We start from the raw sequence: 20,734 nt of genomic DNA, 5'->3' as shown, positions 1-20,734 counted from the left end.
AGGCAAACAATTTTTTAAAAAACTATAGAACCTGAACTGGCTTGAATTCAAGCTGAGCCAGGATCCTCGTTCAGGTTGAAGAAACCAAACATGCCCTGTTGGGTGCGAGTCTGGTTGACACTCAAACCAACCAGGCAAACTGGTTTTGTGCACACCCCTAATAGCCTTTGCAAAGAATAGGTGGTCCAGATTAGAATTGTGCTGGGGCAAAAGGTTAAAGTCTTCTCCTCTGTGACACAGACCCAATCTAGATTAGATCCACTTCCCACAGTGGCTGTATATAATAAATAAAAGTGGCTAGCTTCCTGTGCAATGTTACATGTGCATCGCAACATAACGTTTGCACAGTTATGCAACAAAAAATGTGTGAATCAGTACAGCCATTGGAAATAATGGCTACACGTTCACACAGCTGCATTTGCAAAATATTTGTGCTAGCGCAAGGGCACACTTACAGAATTGCATGAATATTGCAACATGCATGCAGTGTGGCACAATATGTTAGCCAGTATATTCACGTCTAGCAATGCCATGAGAATACTAGCAGGTAGCTATGTTACAGAAGAGGGAAAGACTTATGCTTCAGTTACAGTAGAAGAATCCCATACCACTAAATGCTGTACCATCTCCCATGCCTTTGTGAAATCCCACCTATGAAGCCATAGAAGCAGTGGCAGAGGCTCCATGGACACAATCAACATTAGGTATGTGAGCTGTTTGAGTGCAGACCCATCTTGACAGCTGAACTAGATGTTGTTGACTGCTGCAGCATCAGCACCCTCAGGGAGTGGGGTTCCCTTCTCAGGAAGTAGGGCTGTTCACACAACCATTAAAGAGGTAGGGCAAACATCCTATCTAGCTGTGGAAACTGTGCAGATTCCTGATTTTTGATCATGTGCTAGCTAAAACTTAGGTAGAAGGAGTGGGGTGTGATCACAATAAACATTGTGAGCCACCCCAAGCAGTAATGTACTGGAGGGACAGTGTATAAATATTTTAAATAAATATATAATTAAATCATCTGTGAGGTGGGAGCTGAGTAGGACAACACTGCCCCATCCAGCATTTGTACCCCGCACTTTGACAAGGTAGGAGAAACAGCTGCCCTACCCAGCTCCCATCTCACAGACAATCACACACCCCTCCTCCTACCTAAGTCTTCGCTAGCACATCAACAGAAGTCAGGAGCACACACAGCTCCCCAAACTGGGTAGGATGCTGTCCCTACCCCATTAACAGTCATGTGAACAGTCCTCTTCTGCAATGCAGTTGCCATTGGGGCAACTCTAAGGCCAAATTCAGATACAACAGAAAACCGGATGTCCCTTCAGCTCCAGTTTCCTCACCAGGACATCTGAATTCAGGTAGATGGAGTTTGAGAGGCAGAAAGGGAGCCAAGGTTTCCCTCCCTGAACTTCAGTCTGAACCTTTGGTTCAGAGCGGAGTCTGGGCACCGCAAACTCCATTTCTGTGGTGCGAGCATTACATCCGAATGCGGGCACTGCCGTTTTGGTCCCACAGAACCAGAGTTGAGGGAGGAAGTTCCTCCCTGACTCCGGCCCAATTGGGTGTGCGGATTGTCCTTCTGTCAAGAAGGAAGCCAACAGAGCCAACCCAGCAACCCTGCCTCTCTGCAGTCTCACTGACTGCAGAGAGACAGCTCTCCTGAGCATCCGAATACGGACGGGAGAGCATGGGAGGAGAGGCACAGAACCACGGGTCCATTGGGCCCTTGGTTCCACATTACGTCTGAAGGCAGCCGAACTCTCCAACCAAGTTCCTCAGCTGCCAAAGAAAGTAGTGATACTAATGGCCTATGAAAGACACACATACTGTGCAGATACAAATAGCAGTCATAGACCATTTCACTTCAGAAGGAATTAATGGATAGCAACTAAGTAGACACATAATGTCATGCTGCATAAATATCAATGGAGCTGAGCTGTTTGTACAGGCACTGGTCAGCCTCAGGGAGGTTCACAAGCAGAGCATGACTGACGAAGAAATATCCCATTGTTGTCTCCAGTCACAGCTTCTGAGAGTCCAGAGCATGCAAATACAGAGTGTACTTTTGGCTCCAGTGCCCACTAGTCATAGATAGATCTCCTATCCCTTTATTCACCGAACGGTACATTGTGTGGTGATGACAATGCTATGAAGATGAAGATGGATATTGCTCTCTCTCTCTCTGTGTATGTGTGTGTGTGTGTGTTCTGAAAAGAAAATGAAATAAAACAATATGGACCCACAACAAAATGTTGAACATTATCCCTGGTGTGCATGTCTAGTCTGAGCCTATGTCTGACCATGGTGACAAAACAAAAGTTAACAACAGCGACAGGAGCCCCTTCTCTAACTTGGATCTTCCTTCTAGGGATGTGCAAATAGTTTCGATGTCGAACCTGTTCAGTTCGACAGTTTGCTGTCAAACCGAACCATCCCGTTTGGTCCGAACCGTCCTGCCGCACCTGCGCAATTGGCCTTTGTGTGGCCTGGGCCGCTTCCAACAACTCCCCCAAAGGGGGTAAGTAACACACACAATTTTTTTTAACTGTTTGTGAACACACACCCCCAACCGAACCGGGGGGGAGGAGGAGGTGCCGGACCGAACCGGCCCAGTCCAGTTCGAGTCCGGACCAGACTCGAACCAAACCGGACCAGTAGGTTCCGTGCACACCCCTACTTGCTTCATGTGCATATTTTATTTTATTTTTTAATGTTTTTTGGATTTGTGGAGGAAAGGGGTGGCACTGGTGCTCAGTCCAATCTCCTTTTCATCCAGTCCTAAAATTCCAAGAGTTAATGTTAAGAAACAGGGCTCTTCAATTTTGTTGATCTGCTACAGAGGGGGCTAATGCATGTTTCTTCTGTTAAGTCTCATTGTGGTTATCTGAGCCTCCGGAGTGTTCCCACAAAGCTGAAGAGCTCTGAGGAAATTCCCTCAAAATATCCTTACAATCAGTGGCATATCTAGGAAAAATAGCGCCTAGGAAAAGCACTGAAATTGCGCCCCCTGTCCAAACATCTGACATCCATCTTTCAGATAACGTTACCATAATATCAGCTGAAAAATACATGTCAAGCTCGTTAACATTTTAATATTTCAAAAACTATTTAGCAGTGGATGTAGCCAGACCAAAAAATGCTGGAAAACTACCAATTTCAGTATGCTGAGGGTCATGAAATACCTAAATACTATGTGGAGATGTTCTTGGAAAACTAAACAGAAGTGCCTGTCTAATTCTCTACTATGCATTGTAGTATCACTATTACGTAAGTTTTAAAAATAAAAGGAGAATTTGGCTTTTCCCAGATACTCTGAAAATAATTAAAGGATATGTAGAGTAAACTGTGTCACTGCTTGGAATATATTCTAGTATTTCAGAAAGACAGTTAAAATGAGAGAAAGGGAGCAAGAAACTCCCAATGGCCTTAATACTAAGGATTTTACACAGATTCAAAGACAAACTCTACATTAAATGGCCATATTATTAAGGCATCATATTTAACTCACTTATCACAAGAAGCAAATGAATACAATCCTAGCTCATAAGCTTCAACTCAGTATTCACAAGCCCTGATTCTCTGTACATAGTTCCAAACTAAATACGTGTACAGTGATTTATATTATATTAATTTGTTTTATTTATTTTTACTTGTAGCCCCTTCGGGGGTCTTCCTAAAGTCTGGGGGGTCTGCAAAGGTGCCCCCTCTCTGCGCTGGCCTCTAGGGCATCAAAGGGGCCATTTGAGCATGCGTACTCGCCATTTTAAAAAATAATTAATTTTTAAAAAATCGCCGCTAAAAACAAAATGGCTGCCGCGCATGCTCAAATGGCCTCTGTGAGGCCTGCCCTGCCCTAGGGACTTACAGAGGCCATTTGAGCATGTGCAGTGGCCATTTTGTTTTTGGTGGCCATTTAAAAAAATTTTAATTTTAGAAAATGGCGCCCCCCCTTCAAGTGGCATCCGGGACATGTGCCCTGCCTGCCCCACCCTAGATACGCCCCTGCTTAAAATGAAGGGAACTGGGAGGGCAGTATGTGTCAAACCTGTTCCTCTTCAGAAACAAAGCAGAGTCAGCAGACTGGTGGGGAGTCACAGAGTTTCAGCTTTATCTTCTGTGGAGATTATTAGACAGCTTTCCCCCTCAGAAGCAGAATGGGTGATCGTCTTATCCTTGAAGGAGTATCCTTCAAGCTGAAAAATTTCCTGCCCTTTTTTTGCTGAAGCCTTCTTCCCCCTCCTCCCACCACTTCTATTTGCTGTGTCCACATGTTAACTGTCTGAGCTCACAAACATTCTATCCCATTGACTAACATGGGATATCTTGTGGGGGGGGGATATGGCCCCCTTGGGTTTTTCCTTCAGGTTTTTATGAAACTGAGGTATCTGCAGGTCACCAAGTATACTGATACCTCCCACTTGCCTACAAGTTCTCTGGTTCTCTATTCATAACATTTCCAACTCTTTTTAAAATGTATATAAGATACTGGCAAACATCCTGATTAAGAAAGTGCATGTGCAGCAAAGGAAGGATGTGTGCATTTCCTGGGTACCAGAGTCAAGCAGTGGGGGCACTTGAGCCAAGGAGGCAACTTTCTTTTTTCTTTGCTTTTCTCCACTGGAAAAGCAACTTGGAATTGCTTCCAGGAAGCACAATGTGTATTTGCCTGTTTGGAAATTAAGGCATGATCTCTATTAAGATCTTCAGGTAATGAATGATTTTGGAACAAACAAGCTGTTTCCAACCCAATGGGTAAGCAAGTTCCTGCTTCTCGGTTCCTGAAAGAATGAGGCATCAGAATCATATGGAGTAATCTTGTGGTCAGCAACTGGTAGCCTTGGAGCTACCAAGCATGGCCTCCCTTCAGAGCCACCAGGTGCCAGCCCCATATGCAAAAGATGGGAATGGTGGCAATAGGAGCTGAAAGCAGAGCATTTCGGGATTATGCAGTGGATAATGGGACTTTGACCCTATGCTGACCACTCTCTTGTCCTAGTGGTTCTGAAAACTTAGTTGCTAACTTAAAGAGTTAACTATGAACCCAGAATGACAGGTGTCAGTAAGTCAATATATTTATTGGCTCTATCCACCCCCAGCACAGTACCTCCAGTGACTGTTGGTGGTGTCTGTCTTATGTTTCTTTTAGATTGTGAGCCCTTTGGAGACAGGGGTCCATCTTATTTATTTGTTATTTCTCTGTGTAAACTGCCCTGGCCTTCTCAATCCAGAATTTTCACTCGAGACACAAATGACCAGGCTCAAACTATCATACTTCAGACACATTATGGATAGACTTAGCCACTTTTGCAAACAAAGAAGTTGGGTATGTAATGTCTGGAAGAACATCAGCCAGGAAATAACAGATTTTCTCCTTAGCACCTTCCCCCCAAATTAAATATAGGATTTGTCTTAGAAATCTCTCTCTACGGTCCTGATAGAGAAATCAATACAACACATAGTGCTCTATGTCCACAACTTCATAAGTACCACAAAGACAAAATATACTTGTACAGTGTATAAGAAATTGTATTTCTTATTAAAGGTTAATCATGAATGTACTCATTCTTTACACGTTCTCTCTTTTGCGCCATGAAGAATTGCATTCACTGAACTTCATTTTCAAACTATGCACTCAGCTTTCTTAGCTGGAAGACTGAGACAAATTCGTAAAGAATTACGATTTGCATACTATGTATTGTATTGATCTCTCTATCAGGCGCATAGAGAGAGATTTCTAAGAGAAATCCCTTTCTGAAACACTTCAGATTTGGAGTGTTCAAACAAAGTGTTCAAACACTTCACTCTGACACCATGTTTGACACCACAGAAATCTGAATGTCCCTGAGGATTTCGTTAAGCAATTCTACTGCTCTGAGGGCAACTCTGCACCACAGATTAATATCAGTTTGGTATCAGTTTAACTCTCCCTGTTTCCCCACAAAGGATTCTGGGAACTTCCTGTTGTTGTGGTGCCATTGAGTTGGTGTTGACTCCTGGAGACTACAGAGCCATGTGTTTTTCTTTACAGGAAGGGTTTACAATTTCCATCTCCCATGCAGTATAAGGTGATTCCTTTCAGCATCTTCTTATATCGCTGCTGCCTGATATAGGTTTTTCCCATAGTCTGGGAAACATACCTGTGGGGATTCAAAGCAGTTAGTTTGGTGAAAATTCTAATAGATCCCTAGTTCCTTCTCCTCCCACAGATGTAGAACTGGGGCTGGATTCAGTGAGAAGAGAGAAGGGCTATTTAGTCTATGGTGTAGAGATCTTTTACAGCACAGATCAAAGGAACATAGGAAGCTGCCTTTTACTGAGTCAAAACATTGGTCCATCTAGCTCAGTATTGTCTACACAGACTGGAAGCAGCTTCTCCAAGGTTGCAGGCAGGAGTCTCCCTCAGCTCTATCAAGGAGATGCCAGGGAGGGAACTTAGAACCTTCTGCATGCAATGTCAATGTCTCAATGTTGTAATGGTTTTTAGATTGTGAGTGTCTTTTTGAAAGGGGAGGTATAGAAATGTAAGTAAATAAGTGTGTAAGTAAGTACATAAGAAAGTAAGTAATAAATATAAATATAGATGCTCTGCTCAGAGTAAGTAAGGAAGTATGTAAGTAAGTAAATACATATGTATGTATGTATGTATGTATGTATGTATGTAATTAAGTAAGTAATAAACAAATAAACAAACAAATCAATAAATGTAGCTGCTCTGCTTGGAGTGGTCCCATACCCTAAGGGAACTATCTTGCAGTGCTCACACATATTGTCTCCCATTCAAATTCAAACCAGGGTGGACCTTGCTTAGCAAAGAGGACAATTCATGCTTGCTACCTCAAGATCAGCACTCCTCCTCCACTGTGATACAAAATAATGAAATGACCCCCCTTGCCTTTCTCATGCACTCGTCCTTCCCAGGAAGTTAACCAGCTTCCTGGTTTGGGAGGCAGCAGTTAAAAGCAACTAGGGATGAGAATGTGGCAGGCGCAGAAGAAGGGAGATTCCATTGCCTTCCACCTGCTGCTGTGTTCAGTTATGAAGGAGTGGAGCATGACAGGTGTTGTCCAGGACAGCCTAGTCCCACTGTAGTGGTCTGCAGCTTATCTGGATGGAAGGTGGGGGGATCCTTTGGAGCATGGAAGGTTGAAGTGAGAGAGAAGCTTGGAGGGTGGACTGTTTGAGAAAATGACTGTTGGGGTTGGGGGGCAGTTATTGTGTGATTCCGTTTTGGCAAGGTTGGAGGACAGATTAGATCTTTAGGTTTAGTAGGGTTTGACGTGATGTTATAAGATAAAAGATAAGCATTTACTTGAATAGTTAGAACAGGCACATTTGAGGACACTTGATATGTTTTCCTGGTTTTGTTCTCAATAAAAATAAGTAAACCTTAACATCTGATTTGTTCCTCTCACATCCACTTATCTTCAATCTTTGAACACATGTTCTGAAACCTGGAGCAGGCAACTGGGATGGGAAATCACATTTCACCGCCCCGCTCCTCCTGCTCACAGCCCTGCCCAGATCCACGAGGAGGAGAGACTCTTTGCCCTCCAAAGGCAGATGGGGCAAAGCTGTTGAGCATCCTGGAGAGCTGCGAAGGGAGAATAGGGCTATAGATCCCTGTGAGGTAACAAGAATTATGTAGAATGATGAGCTTAAGGGATTGAGGGTGACGTATAACCACTGGGATGGTCATAAACCCAAGTAGGCTCAGGGGGCTGGTGCCCAAGGACGGTGTATACTATAGCCTGTTGGCAAATATTATAATGACCTTATACAAAATGATGGTGCGGCCACACTTGGAGTGCTGTGTACAATTCTGGTCACCACATCTAAAGAAGGACATAGTAGAACTGGAAAAGGTGCAGAGAGGGCAACCAAAATGTTCAGGGGCCTAGAGCACCTTTCTTATGAGGCAAGACTACAACACCTGGGGCTTCTTAGTTTAGAAAAACAGATGATTGTGGGGAGACATGATAGAGGTCTATGAAATCATGCATGGTGTGGAGGAAATGGACAGAGAGAAATTTTCCTCCCTCTTTCATAACATTAGAGCCAGGGGTCATCCCATGAAATTGATTGCCTAGAAATTTAGGACTGACAAAAGGAAGTACTTTTTCACACAACACATAATCCACTTGTGGAATTCTCTGCCACAAGATGTGGTGACAGCCAACAACTTGGATGGCTTTAAGAGGGGTTTGGATAACTTCATGGAGGAAATGTCTATCAACAGCTACTAGTCAGAGGGCTATAGGTCACCTCCAGCCTCCGAGGCAGGATGCCTCTGAATACCAGTTGCAGGGGAGTAACAGCAGGAGAGAGGGCACACCCTCAACTCCTGCCTGTAGGTTCCCAGTGCCATCTGGAGGGCCACTGTACGAAACAGGATGCTGGACTAGATGGGCCTTGGGCCTGATCCAGCCAGGCTGTTCTTATGTAACCTGACTTTTAACCTTGGCAGGTGATCATCTGGGCCAATCATTGTCGGGAGCGGCCGCGCCGAGCGTGGTGGCTGCTGGCTCTTTTCTGCTGCTCCCCACCACTACAGGAGGCCCAATAGATTGCCCAAGCACTGAAAAAAGGGCCCCTCCTAGCACTGAAAAAAGCAGTATTGTGTGTAGGCAACCACCATGGGAAACCGCTCTCTCATTGGAAGTTGATTGCCAAAATGACCCCAGTTTGAACAACAGTGAAGATTAGAAGTGTAGAAAATACTAACCTAGTTGGACCAATGATATGGCTTGGTATATGGCAGCTTGCTATGTTCCTCATGCAAAACCTGAAATGATGCCCCAGCCTTTCTTATGGACCCCCTTTTCACATGCACAGGCTTATGGGCTTCCTGCTTTGGACACACCTGTGAAGAGGTGAGGTAAGGTGACTCCATAGCATTTTGTTTGCTTACTGAATGATGGAGCAGCAGGGCATGGCAGGTGCTGCTCAGGATAGCCAGGCCCTGCCCTTCACTGCCTTTCACTGCCCTGCCCTCTGCTCCCTGCCCTGCCCACATTCATATTTCCGTGCTCTGCCCAGGGTCTCTCTCATTCTTCCTGTAGGAGAGCTGGCAGTGCTGAGACTGTAAGTAGAATTGCACTGCTCTGTTCCTAGGAGTTTAGCAAGGGGAGAAGGGTGGAGGAGTCTCCGTCCCAGTCAGGTCTTTAGGGAAATGGGAAGCTGCTTTATATACTGAGTTAGATCATCGGTCCATGCAGCTCAGTATTGTCTACATTGATGGGCAACAGTTCTCCAGGGCTACATATTACCCAGCTCGCAATGGAGATTCCCTTGACTGAACTGGGGTTTGTCTGCATACAAAGCAGATGCTCTACCACTGAGCTACAGCCTTTGTCCTGACCTAGCCCCAACAGGGCTGACCAGTTCTTGCCAAACAAAAATGAGGCAAAGAAAAGAAAAAAGTCCAGCCAAACTGTTCTTCCTAAAAGTGTTAGGGGAGAGGCCCAAGTGTAGGAGGGGCCACACTTCCTGGAAGTTTCCCCTGACTTTGTTAAATTGGCCTCAGATTGCCTATCCAGCCTCAAATTTTGTTTTGAAATGTGGTGGTGAGATGTTCCAGCCAGACTCACTTGCTGGGAGAAACCATGCCTGGCAAAGACTCAGCTTCTCTTTTCCTCCCCAAATAGGGATTGACCCTACAGACCCCTCTAGAATGGGGGTAAAGTGCTTTTTTAAACCAGTGTACCCCTTCTGTCACAGACTTTCAGTTCAGGTACCTCATAGAGATATAGGACAGATTCAGATGTAACATGTACCCGTGAACCCGCGGTTTTGATTGTATACTGTGAATTTTGCCGCAAATATTGATCAAACGGTGACCCGCCAAGCTCCAGATTCAGGAGAAGGGAGCCCCTCCCTTCTGCTCATTCCCCCAGGCCTATCCAAGCAAGCTCCATGGCCCGACTGTGGGCAAAGCATCAGCATGTCAGCAGAGTGTCCATGATTGGTCATGTTCTCAAAGGGGGCATGCTGAGCACGATCATGCATTTTTGGAGCACTCTGCCCACCCTTGTCATGGAAAGGCCATTTAAATCCCTTTAAAAGCACTGCCATGCCATGCCAGTGCTTATTTTGACAGTGATGGTACTGCTCCTCCCGCCATGTGCCCGGTAGGAGTGTGCAGGCAACTGGCTGGTTCAATTCGGTTTGAGTACAGACCAGACCTGAACTGAACAGGGCCAGTTCGGTCCCACATCCCCTCAAACCCATCCAGTCCGTTCCGGTGGGGGTTCATGAACATTTTTTTAAACTACTTACCCACTTTGGGGGAATTGTTTGAGGTGGCGGGGGGAACACGTATGACAGCTAACCTGTTTGCACATCCCTCGTACCCTGCACCCAAACAGTCTTGCAAAAGCATGATTTTGGCAGGGGAGTGGTCTGGATTGAGGGGGATCATATTTCCCTGTTACTCAGGAAAAGGAAGGGAGCATGAGAACTACCTATGAGGGGATATGTTTATGATGGAGGGCAATGGATGCTGGGGCATCTGTCTCACTGTGACCTAGGATGCTGTTGCAAGGGATCACACTAGCAAAGGAGTCTATGCAGATCAAACCAAACTCCTGCTCCACTGGCAGATTGCTGCCAGTGGGCTCACCTTCTCATGAGAATGCCAGTCTACTCAGGAGGACCATGGCGTGTGAGCCCTTGGTCTCCCTTCGGACTGCAGGCTCCTCAGTTAAAATAACTCATCAGGGGGGCCCCCACCTTTGTGTCCCCCATCAATGGTACAAAAATAGCACAGAATTGCTGCAACCCCACCCTTCCCTGTGAAGCCTTGCTGACACCCAAAGGAGATTTGGACACTCCATGTTGGGGGAACACCGGGCACATGAATGGATCTTTAACCCTATTTAAAATTCCTGGGTTCTGTTGCGCCATATGCAGATTTGCCACCGCGGGGAATTGGTGGAGAGGGGATCTCTGATTGCCAGTGACTCCAGGAGAGCGGGTTCGTTGTTTCAGGGCACAAGCAAGGATGCACATGTCCACATGGGCGGGCTTACTGGCAGGAGTCACCCTCTGGCAGCTAATTGGTGACAGTGGGAAAGACAGCGAGAAAAGTTGCCAGGATACCCGTGCATGTGGCTTTCCTCCATAGAGCAAGCTGGCTTGATATAGAGCCCCAATGGCCTGTCACTCACATGAGGGAGCTGTCCGTAAGGAAAGGGGATGTTTCATTTCCTCAAATTATTAGAGATGTTTCTCATCAGTTCTCTCTCCTCTGCTCTGATGGTTCTTCTCATGAGTTGTGAGGAGGGGTCCCCATGGCCTGGCACTCTCTTGAGCGAGCATGGTCAGCTCTGGGTCAGCATCCATTGCTATCACACAGACGGAGAAAAGCTCCTTTGATTGGAGTACTGCTGACCTGGTGACCAGCCTAGGGACTAGAAACTCCCAAAGGGGAAAGGGCTGGGCCCCCCTTTCCCAACATTTCTGTGCTGGGGTAGGAATAGAACTTGGCTGCTCAAGAATCCCTGCTTGCGGCAGCTTTTTATACCCAACCCTAGACACCCCCCCGGCCAAATGTTCTCCTCCCAGTGCTTTGATGTGGTGCCCTGCTTATTTATTTGATTTATTTATTTAATTTATATATTGCTCTTCCAAAAATGGCTCAGGGTGTTCTGCATCAAAACAAACACAATTAAAATCAATTATAAATGAAAATCAAAACTAAATGAATCGAACCATTAAAATCATCTAAACATTAAAATAGTTAACATTAAAACCATTTTTAACCAACATTACACATTTAAAACCATGAATCTAATTAAAAGCCTGGGTGAATAGATGTGTCTTCAGTGCCTTTTTAAAAGTTGCCAAAGATTTGAAGGCACTTATTTCAATAGGGAGCACATTCCAAAGCCTAGGGGCAACAAAGGAGAAGGCCCATTCTTGAGTAGCTGACTAACGAGTTGGCGGCAACCACAGATGAATCTCTCCAGATGATCTTAAAGGCTGTGGGGCTCATGGTTAGGGATGTGCACAAAACCGGTTTGCCTGGTTTGGTTCAAATTCGAACCAGGTTTGAACCGAGAGGGGGAGATTCTGTTTTGTTTTTCCTCGCACCCCCCTGGTTTGGTTCAAATTCGAACAGTTTTAAACCATTTTGAACTGTTTTGGACCAGTTTCAAACTCCCAAAGTGGGTGGGGTGGTAGTTGGCACCCATGGATACTTACTACCCAACCCCCAACACGATCAGACACTTGCACGATATTTGAAGGAATTTTTGAAATTTTATATTATTTTCTCATAGGGTATAATGGCACTCGAACTAGCCCATTATTCCCTATTGTGGAGCACCCATGGGTGCCAACTACCACCCAAACCCTGAAGTAATTAGACACTCCTAAAAATTTTTAAATGAATTTTAAAAATATTTTAATTATTTTTCTCATAGGGTATAACAGGACTAAACCCAGCACATTTTCCCCTTTTGTGCAGCACCTACGGGCACAAAGGGCTGATTTTAAAGTGATTTTTGAATGTTACGCATCTTTAAGTTTTTGTTCCCATTGGGAAGAATGGAGGTTTCAGCAGCCCCATAACTGCATGTGGTGGGCCGCTGGGCTGGCCCTTTGCCAAATTCCTTTGAAATAATTCTGGCAGCTTCCTTGCCCCCCTTGGGCACTACCACCCACAACACTCCCTCTAGACCAGTGATTCTCAAACTTGGGTCCTCAGGTGTTATTGGACTTCAACTCCCATAATCCCCAGCCTCAGTGGTCTTTGGTTCGGGATTATGGGAGTTGAAGTCAAATAACACCTGAGGACCCAAGTTTGAGAATCACTGCTCTAGACCAACCCTCCCCCCTACATATTCACCAGTAATCAGAGGAATGTCCAATTGCCTTGGGGTTTGGTTGGTGGTAGGAACCCCTGGGTGCCTACCACCCACCCCACTGTGCTTTGCTGTAGACACCGAAATGGATCCAACCCAGATTGCCAGCAACTTTTAGCTGCTTGTAGGACTCAAACTATGGTCCAAAAAGCCAGATAGACAATAGATAGCATTAACCCAATGTAAGCACGTTTCTAAAAAGCAGAACTGATGGAAGTGTGTCTGGAGGACACCCACCAAACTGTCCCTTCTCAGGCCTGTTATTCTTCTTCTAGGTTTTTTGCAGGTAGACCCAAAACAGAACATCTTCCATGGCTCTCGCTGTCAGCATTTTGTTCTCCTTGATGCTCTCCTGCTGCCTGGGGGCTAAAGCAGCCCGGAATTATAAGACCATCATAACAGTGACAAATGGAGGACCATATGGAGTTTGGGGTGAAGTTGAATTGTGCCCTAAGGGTTATGCTCGTGGATTTGCACTCAAGATAAGAGTTTCCCTAATTTTGGACCTCCCTCCATTGAGATACCTTGATGCTGGGGAGCTGCCTCAATCAACAATTTCCCCCATCCAGGGGTGGAGGGAGCCCAATGGCAGTCGGGGAACAGACTACAGCTCTCCCCTCCGCCACCACTGTGTGTGCACACTGGCCACATCCCTTGCATCTGTCATAAGACCCAGGGGGCGTGGCCAGCATCCGGAAGTGATCCTTCAGCTCCTCCTCACTCCATCCCAGCTGGTGTGTCAATGACAGCTGAGTGCTGCCTTTCTTTTGCTCCTTTCCTCTGAGTGAGGAAGAGAAAGGAAGGAAAAAACGAGTTGATGCATGGGATGCTGATGCATGGGGAGTGGCCAGCATCTGGGAGAGGGGCTGAATGGCCCTTCACTTGCCAGCTGGAAAGGAGTGGGGAAAGGACTGTTCCTCTTGCTCCCAGCCGGTGAGTGTTTTGTTTAGCAACTGGCAAGGCGGTGCCCCAGTGCAGGGGGCACCATGGCAACCCCCACCCCACCCCAGCAGCCCAGGGACATTTGTCCTCCTGCCCCATTGTCCAATGGAGGTTATGTCACTGCTTCCACCCTTTCTTTTGAACATTCCTCAGACAACTGCTTTAGAACCCCAAAAGGCAAAGATGAAGAAACAGTAGTACATAAAGGAATCATCTAAAGGAATGGTAGAAGGCAAGAAAATGATGATGGTGGTGGGATCAGTTTTGATGAGGACAGGAAAGCAGATGTCAGCACAAGTATGGAGAAAGGTGATAGTGTTGTATTACCATAGTTGAATCACTTCCTGGAGCATTGAGAAGTCTTAGGGGTTTCCTGTGTTCCTTTGATTCTGGTTTCCTTTTCAGGGAGAGTCACTGAAGATTCATTGTGTGTTTGTAGGATTTGGCTTTTTACATGAAAATACAGGCTGAACATTGGGTGTTGTTAGAAATATTGTAGAACATCCATCTAAGTCAGCAGCACATTAAATCAGGGAGACTAAACTCTGCCTCCATGAGCAAAGGACGAGAAAAGGACCCTAACCCTAGCCCCGGGGAACAGCTTGGGTGGGGCACTGACTGACTGCTGTCTTTGTCTTTGCCTCTGCCCCACCTTTCCTCAGGTGTGTGTAACATCTCCTTGGGCTGCTGCTGCTGCTGCTATATAGGGCAGGCTAGCCCAAGGGCCTGGGGGAAGAAGACAGAAGGGGAACAGCTTGGGTGGGGCACTGACTGGCTGCTGTCTTTGTCTTTGCCTCTGCCCCACCTTTCCTCAGGTGTGTGTAACATCTCCTTGGGCTGCTGCTGCTATATAGGGCAGGCTAGCCCAAGGGCCTGGGGGAAGAAGACAGAAGGGGAACAGCTTGGGTGGGGCACTGACTGACTGCTGTCTTTGTCTTTGCCTCTGCTCCACCTTTCCTCAGGTGTGTGTAACATCTCCTTGGGCTGCTGCTGCTGCTGCTATATAGGGCAGGCTAGCCCAAGGGCGCTAGCCTCTTGGCGTGAGCTGAAGGGCGAGAGCACAAGGGCTCTCGTCCTTGTGGCTCTCTGCCGTGGGGTGAACTGCCTGGGGGCCCAGAAGATTTCTCTCCTTCTGCCTTGAAGTTCCGTCTTCCCTCAATTAAGAAGCCAGCAGGAGTTTACGCGAGTCTGGTTCTGATTTTTAATAAGCCAAGAGGCCGTGGTGGGTTAGTCTGGGGAGATGTGTCTGGGAGAGCGAAAAAGTGGGTCTGGAGTGGGGGCAGCAATATCACGGGTAGCAGACAGAGGGAGGTATGGCGGTGGGAGTTGGGCAGGCCGTTACAGGGGAAATCGGTCCAGGCAATTGAGGCCTGTTCCTTTTTCCGGCCCTTCTCCCAACCCTCTGACCCTAGGGAGCTCTGAGAACACTCCTTCGAGGATTAGGGTGCTGCCGCTGAATGCCAGGTCAGTTAACGCAAAAACATCTCTCATCCACGATCTGATTGTGGATGAGCGTGCTGACCTGGTATGTGTGACGGAGACCTGGTTGGATGCGCTGGGTGGGGTTTTTCTCTCTCAGCTTTGTCCTCCAGGTTTCCAGATCGTGCAGCAGCCCCGCCTCGACAGTCGGGGAGGAGGCGTTGCAGTCATCTTTCGAGAGACCCTCCCTGTTTCCAGGTGCCCGGTCAGGCAATCTCAGAATTTTGAGTGTTTGTCCTTGAGTGTGGGCCTCCGAGATAGGCTGGGGATTCTGTTGGTGTACCGACCACCCCGCTGCACTTCAGTCTCCCTACCTGAGCTGACAGGGGTGGTCTTGGAGGTGGCCTTGGGTTTCCCCAGGCTTATTGTTTTGGGGGATTTCAATGTTCACGCTGAGGCCCCCCTAGTGGGTGCGGCTCAGGATTTCATGGCCTCCATGGCAACCATGGGCCTGTCTCAATTGGTATTGGGCCCTACCCACGTGGCGGGACACACTCTGGATCTGGTTTTTGCCGACCGGAAAATAAATGATCTGGAGGTGGGGGAATTTGAGACCACTCCCTTGTCATGGACAGATCATCACCTGGTGGGGTTTAGTTTGACTGCTCCGTCTGCCCTCTGCAGGGGTGGTGGGCCGATTAAGATGGTCCGCCCCCGGAGGCTTATGGATCCGCTTGGATTTCAGACGGCCGTTGGGGAGTTTCCAGTGTCCAGAGCTGGTGACCCTGTCGAGGCCTTGGTTGATCTCTGGAATGGAGAGGTGGCCCGGGCTGTTGACACGGTTGCCCCCAAGCGCCCGCTCCGGCTTGGTGGAGCCCATTCTTCTCCTTGGTTTTCCTCGGAGCTTAGGGCGATGAAGCAACTCGGACGACGGCTAGAACGATGCTGGAGGAAGAGTTGTCATGAATCCGATTGAACACGGGCTAGAGCCCATTTTAGGGACTACGCCGTGGCGGTGGGGGCGGCGAAGAAATGCTTTTTCTCCGCCTCCATTGCGTCTGCTCAGTGCAGACAAACAGAGCTGTTTCGTGTGGTGAAAACCTTGCTCCACACATCCCCCCAGACAATGGGGGAGGAGTCATCTACAGCTCTTTGTGATCGGTTTGCCTGTCGCTTTGCAGATAAAGTCGCTTGCATCCATGCTGACCTGGACTCCAGAGTTTTGGCAGTTCTGGCAGATGTGCCTCTGGTACCATGTGGTCCCGTTGTGTTGGATTCTTTTCATTTGGTGCGGCCTGAGGATGTGGACAAGATCCTGGGCAGTGTGCGGGCGACTTCGTGCGCTCTTGACCCTTGCCCTTCATGGCTAATAAAAGCTGCCAAGGAGGGGACAGGCAGATGGCTGGAGGTGATCGTTAATGCTTCATTAAGGGAGGGCAGGATGCCATCGTGCCTCAAGGAGGCGGTGGTAAGACCTCTATTAAAAAAGCCCTCCCTTGATCCCTCCAACCTGGACAACTATAGACCTGTGTCTAACCTGCCCCTTTTGGGCAAGGTGATGGAGCGTGTGGTGGTGTCCAAGCTGCAGAGGGTCTTGGATGATACGGATTATCTGGACCCTTTTCAGTCTGGCTTCCGCCCCGGGTATGGGACTGAGACTGCCTTGGTTGCTCTAGTGGATGACCTATGCCAGGAACTAGACAGGTGGAGTGCGTCCCTGTTGGTTCTGCTGGACCTCTCGGCGGCGTTCGATACCATCGACCATGGTATCCTTCTGGGCCGCCTCTCGAGTATGGGAATCGGAGGCACTGCGTTGCAGTGGTTCTGGTCCTTTCTTGAGTAGAGGGTCCAGAAGGTGGTGCTGGGGGACTACTGCTCGGCCCCGTGGCAGTTGGCCTGTGGGATCCCGCAGGGTTCGGTCTTGTCTCCCATGCTGTTTAACATCTACATGCTTTCCTGCTTGAACTGTGGAAGAGGCTAGGTTGCTTTCACTGTTGCTGGATTGACCTAGACTGAATCCTTCTGAGCTCTCTCTGGCTGACATACTGTGGAATGTTCTGCCTGCCTTTTAACGGAAATGTGTGCACTTGTCCAAATTTCAATACTTACACAGACAGAGTGTCATTGTTCTACTGCCATTCCGCTGGACAGGAGTTGAAAGGCTTTTTATAGGGGTTGTTTTTATTGCGGGCTTCTAGGCTATCTGGGGTTGTGGTCGAATGGCTTCCAAAATACCTATAGAATGTACTGCTATTGTCTATAGGAATTTGGATCCACTGATCTATAAAAGGCGTGGAGGTATTTGTGCACTGTTCTCATAATGTGCACTCCTGGACCGTCCCTGATCTGTCTAAGATCCTGGATGGCAGCAACGTTTCTCATCCTTTCCTTCCTGTTCCTAATGTGGCAACATTGTCAATAGCTTACAGGATCCCAATTTTGAGGGGAAAAGGGACCAAGAGGGACTGAGAAACTCCAAGTGTAATGTAGAGAACTCAAGGGAACCAGGCTTTTATTGAGATGAGGGCATATTCCAGGAGGGAAGGACTGGTGTGATAGTAACCCATCTTTGGCATGAGATTAAGAACCTGGAAGAGGAACCTGACATCTACAGCTCTGAGTTTATTGCTAACTCCTTAGGTGAGCAACTAGGTTTTTTGAAGCACCACTTCCGGGCCTCCAGCGGAAGTTTAGACATTGTAGCGCACGCACGCGCGCCCCAGGCCTCAGTTGCTTCACAGACTTTGCCAAGAGAGGAGCTCTGTTCGGCGGGCTCCTCTCTTTTCTAAGAAACAATGCGGTGAGCACTCAGGGGGGGCGGGGGGAGGGGGGCGGGACGGCGGCAGGGACGGCGGCAGGGACAGCGCCCCATTTATTAGATACTATACGGCCTCTGGCGGGGGCAAAGAGGCGGGAGGGGTAAACAAGCCCTCCCCGCCCTAAACGAAAGGCCCCCCTTTGGTGCTGGTCCGGACTGCTCCGGACCATGCACATCCCTAGTCTGTATGTTTGTTTGATTTCTATACCACCCTTCCAAATATGGCTCAGGGTGGTTTACACAGAGAAATAACAAATAAATAAGTTGGATCCCTGCTCCCAAAGAGCTCACAGTCTAAAATGAAACACAAGATAGACACCAGCAACAGTCACTGGAAATACTGTGCTGGGGGTGAATAGGGCGAGTTACTCTCCCCCTGCTCAATAAAGAGAATCACCACGTTAAAAGATGCCTCACAATGTTAAAAGGAGCATGTGCCGGTGGAGGGAGGTGTCCCATGGCTGCAGCCCCAAGTAGGGATCCTGGAGCAGTTAAGTTCAAGTTTTTTAACAGAAAGGTTGAGGGTGGGAGGCCCAGCCCCTTCCCCTTGGGGATAATCAGTCCTAGTCTTACTCATGAGAAGAACCATATGTGAGGAGTGGGGGGTACTCTGAGATGTTCTTGTTGCATTCTGCAACCCTTCCCAGCTGTGAATACTAATGTAAAATTTACTAGGTGGTATTTGAGCGCTTGCCACCCATTATCCCATGGACTGCTCTCTCGCGAGAGTGCCAGGCCACTAGATGCTCAAGACTGAGTGAGGATGCTCTATTGAGGAAAGCCGCAAGGACGGGTACCTCTACAAGTGCTGTACTGGTCATGGTGACTGCTGCCAAGTAGCTGTCAGCAGCCCACCTGTGGCGGCTGTGGACGTGTGCACCCTTGTGGACGTGTGCACCCTTGCCCGTGCCCCCGAAGGGCAACCTCACTGTCCTGGAGCACCAAGAACCTGGGGCTCTCCTCTCCCACAAATTCCCACACTGGCAGATCTGCATATGATGCAATACCAGACTGGACCTGTTTAAAGGTCCATCACAGAACCTGGTCTCCCCGTCCAGGGACCAGCCTCTTCCCCTTTGGGGGTTTGTGCTCCCTAGACTTACTCATGAGCAACGCCAGTCGCCAGGGTCAGTAGTGCTCAAGTCTCAGCGAAGTGCATTACTGTTGTGAAAACAGTAAGGGCCTGCTTCCACTGTAAAACCAACAACCTTTCACTCCAGAAAAAGCAGCAGAAAATCGCCTCTTGGCTGCTTGAGAGCCTGCACCATTTCCCCCTCCTCAGCTTCCAAGCTGAGCCTAGAGGGAAACCGACCCGCAAAGATTAGAAGGGTGAGGGGGGTGGGGTTAAAGAGCAGAAAGAGTCTAAGAGTAGAAATACAAATCACACAGAAAGAAGACTTTTCCAGTTCAAGGATTGCTGCTGGGTGTGCACTGAAAGGACACTGGAGAGAAGCTCTCCGGAAAGCCTCACCATCTCTTTCTCTCCCCACCACCCCTCTCCTTAGTGTACATACAACCTCCTCCTCTTCCACCCACCCTTCCTCTGCCCCAGCCACTGCCTCTGCTCACTGCTCCTCTCCCTGCCAAGGCTGCAAACACTCTCTCTTGCGCACACACAGGCTTTGCACGAGAGAGAATGGAGACAGGGCAGGGGGGGAGAGGGAAAGGATGGGGCAGGAGGCTTGGGGAGAGAGAGAAGGCTGCAGGCCACCCCATCCTGCCAAACCTTTGTGTGTCTACTTTGAATTTCTGCCAGCGCATGGCTGAGGGATGGCTGGCAGGGGCGGGGGGGGCGGGTGACACAGGAGTAGTCCTTCTCCCCCTCCCAGTCTGCTTCAAGTGAATTTCTTCTGAGGACTTACTCTGCTTTAGAGCCGGGAAACGCTTTTCCTGCCAGGGTTTTTTCCAGTAGCGGAAGACTTCTCCTCTCCCAGGTCTATCCTGGTGGACACTGGAGCGGAGGCTAGTTTAGTCCACCTCCTCCCTGAATTGCTGGAAAGGAACAGGCTACAATACTGGGTACAAATAGGGAAAAGCAGGCAGCGGAGTGGCTGCTTTTTCGCCAGGAATAGGTGGTAGGAAGCTGATCCTGAGCTTCCTGTGCTGCTGCTGGGGGTGGGGCTGTGTGTAGGGACAGAGCCGTGCCGGGAGGCGCAGCCCTGCAAGAGAGAGAAATGGAGCATTTGTAGGAACATGAGGATTGAGCAAGAAATGCGGGGCCACAGGCAAGGAGTGAGATCGCGGGGAGGCTGGCAGGGGAGAAGGACTACTCCTGGTTCACACATTCATTGGATCCATTCAAGACATTTTGGGATTGGAAGGAAATAGTTCACACGCAGTGTGCCTGCGACGGCGAAGAGGCTGCTGCTTCCCCCGTCACCTGACCTGAGCGACATCCTTCCTTCCCACCAGCCAGCCGGTCAGGAACTAGACACAGCTAGCCCAAGTTAACACAGTTAATTACAAAAATACATTTTAAGAGAGATCACACACACACCTTGTCCTTGTCCACTACGCTGGCTTTATTATTGCTTGCATTGTGATGATGAGGCAGGCAGGCAGCCGAATCCTTCCTCTGCTCCTTCCTCTGTGCACACACAGAAACAGCCCCAGGCAGCAGCAACACAAACGCTCGCTCTAGTCCGACTCCCCCTGCCTCGCTGCGCCGAAGCACATGCAAGAGACG

General features: G+C 48.3%; 2 protein-coding genes across 2 annotated transcripts in view; one reads left to right on the top strand and one right to left on the bottom strand.

The window, feature by feature from the left end:
* Positions 1 to 20,136, bottom strand: part of LOC128350308 (vitelline membrane outer layer protein 1-like) — a 46,432-nt gene extending 26,296 nt beyond the window's left edge. The window contains exon 1 of the mRNA XM_053308409.1: positions 19,911 to 20,136. The gene's annotated coding sequence lies outside the window, so the exon portion shown is untranslated. The remainder of the gene's footprint in view (positions 1 to 19,910) is intronic.
* Positions 1 to 20,734, top strand: part of LOC128350309 (vitelline membrane outer layer protein 1-like) — a 381,353-nt gene that overhangs the window by 41,553 nt on the left and 319,066 nt on the right. The window lies entirely within an intron of this gene.

The sequence above is a fragment of the Hemicordylus capensis genome, chromosome 3, assembly GCF_027244095.1.
Source record: "Hemicordylus capensis ecotype Gifberg chromosome 3, rHemCap1.1.pri, whole genome shotgun sequence".
NCBI lineage: Eukaryota > Metazoa > Chordata > Lepidosauria > Squamata > Cordylidae > Hemicordylus > Hemicordylus capensis.
Note: the sequence above shows the minus strand (reverse complement) of the source record. Positions and strands in the feature narration are given on the sequence as shown.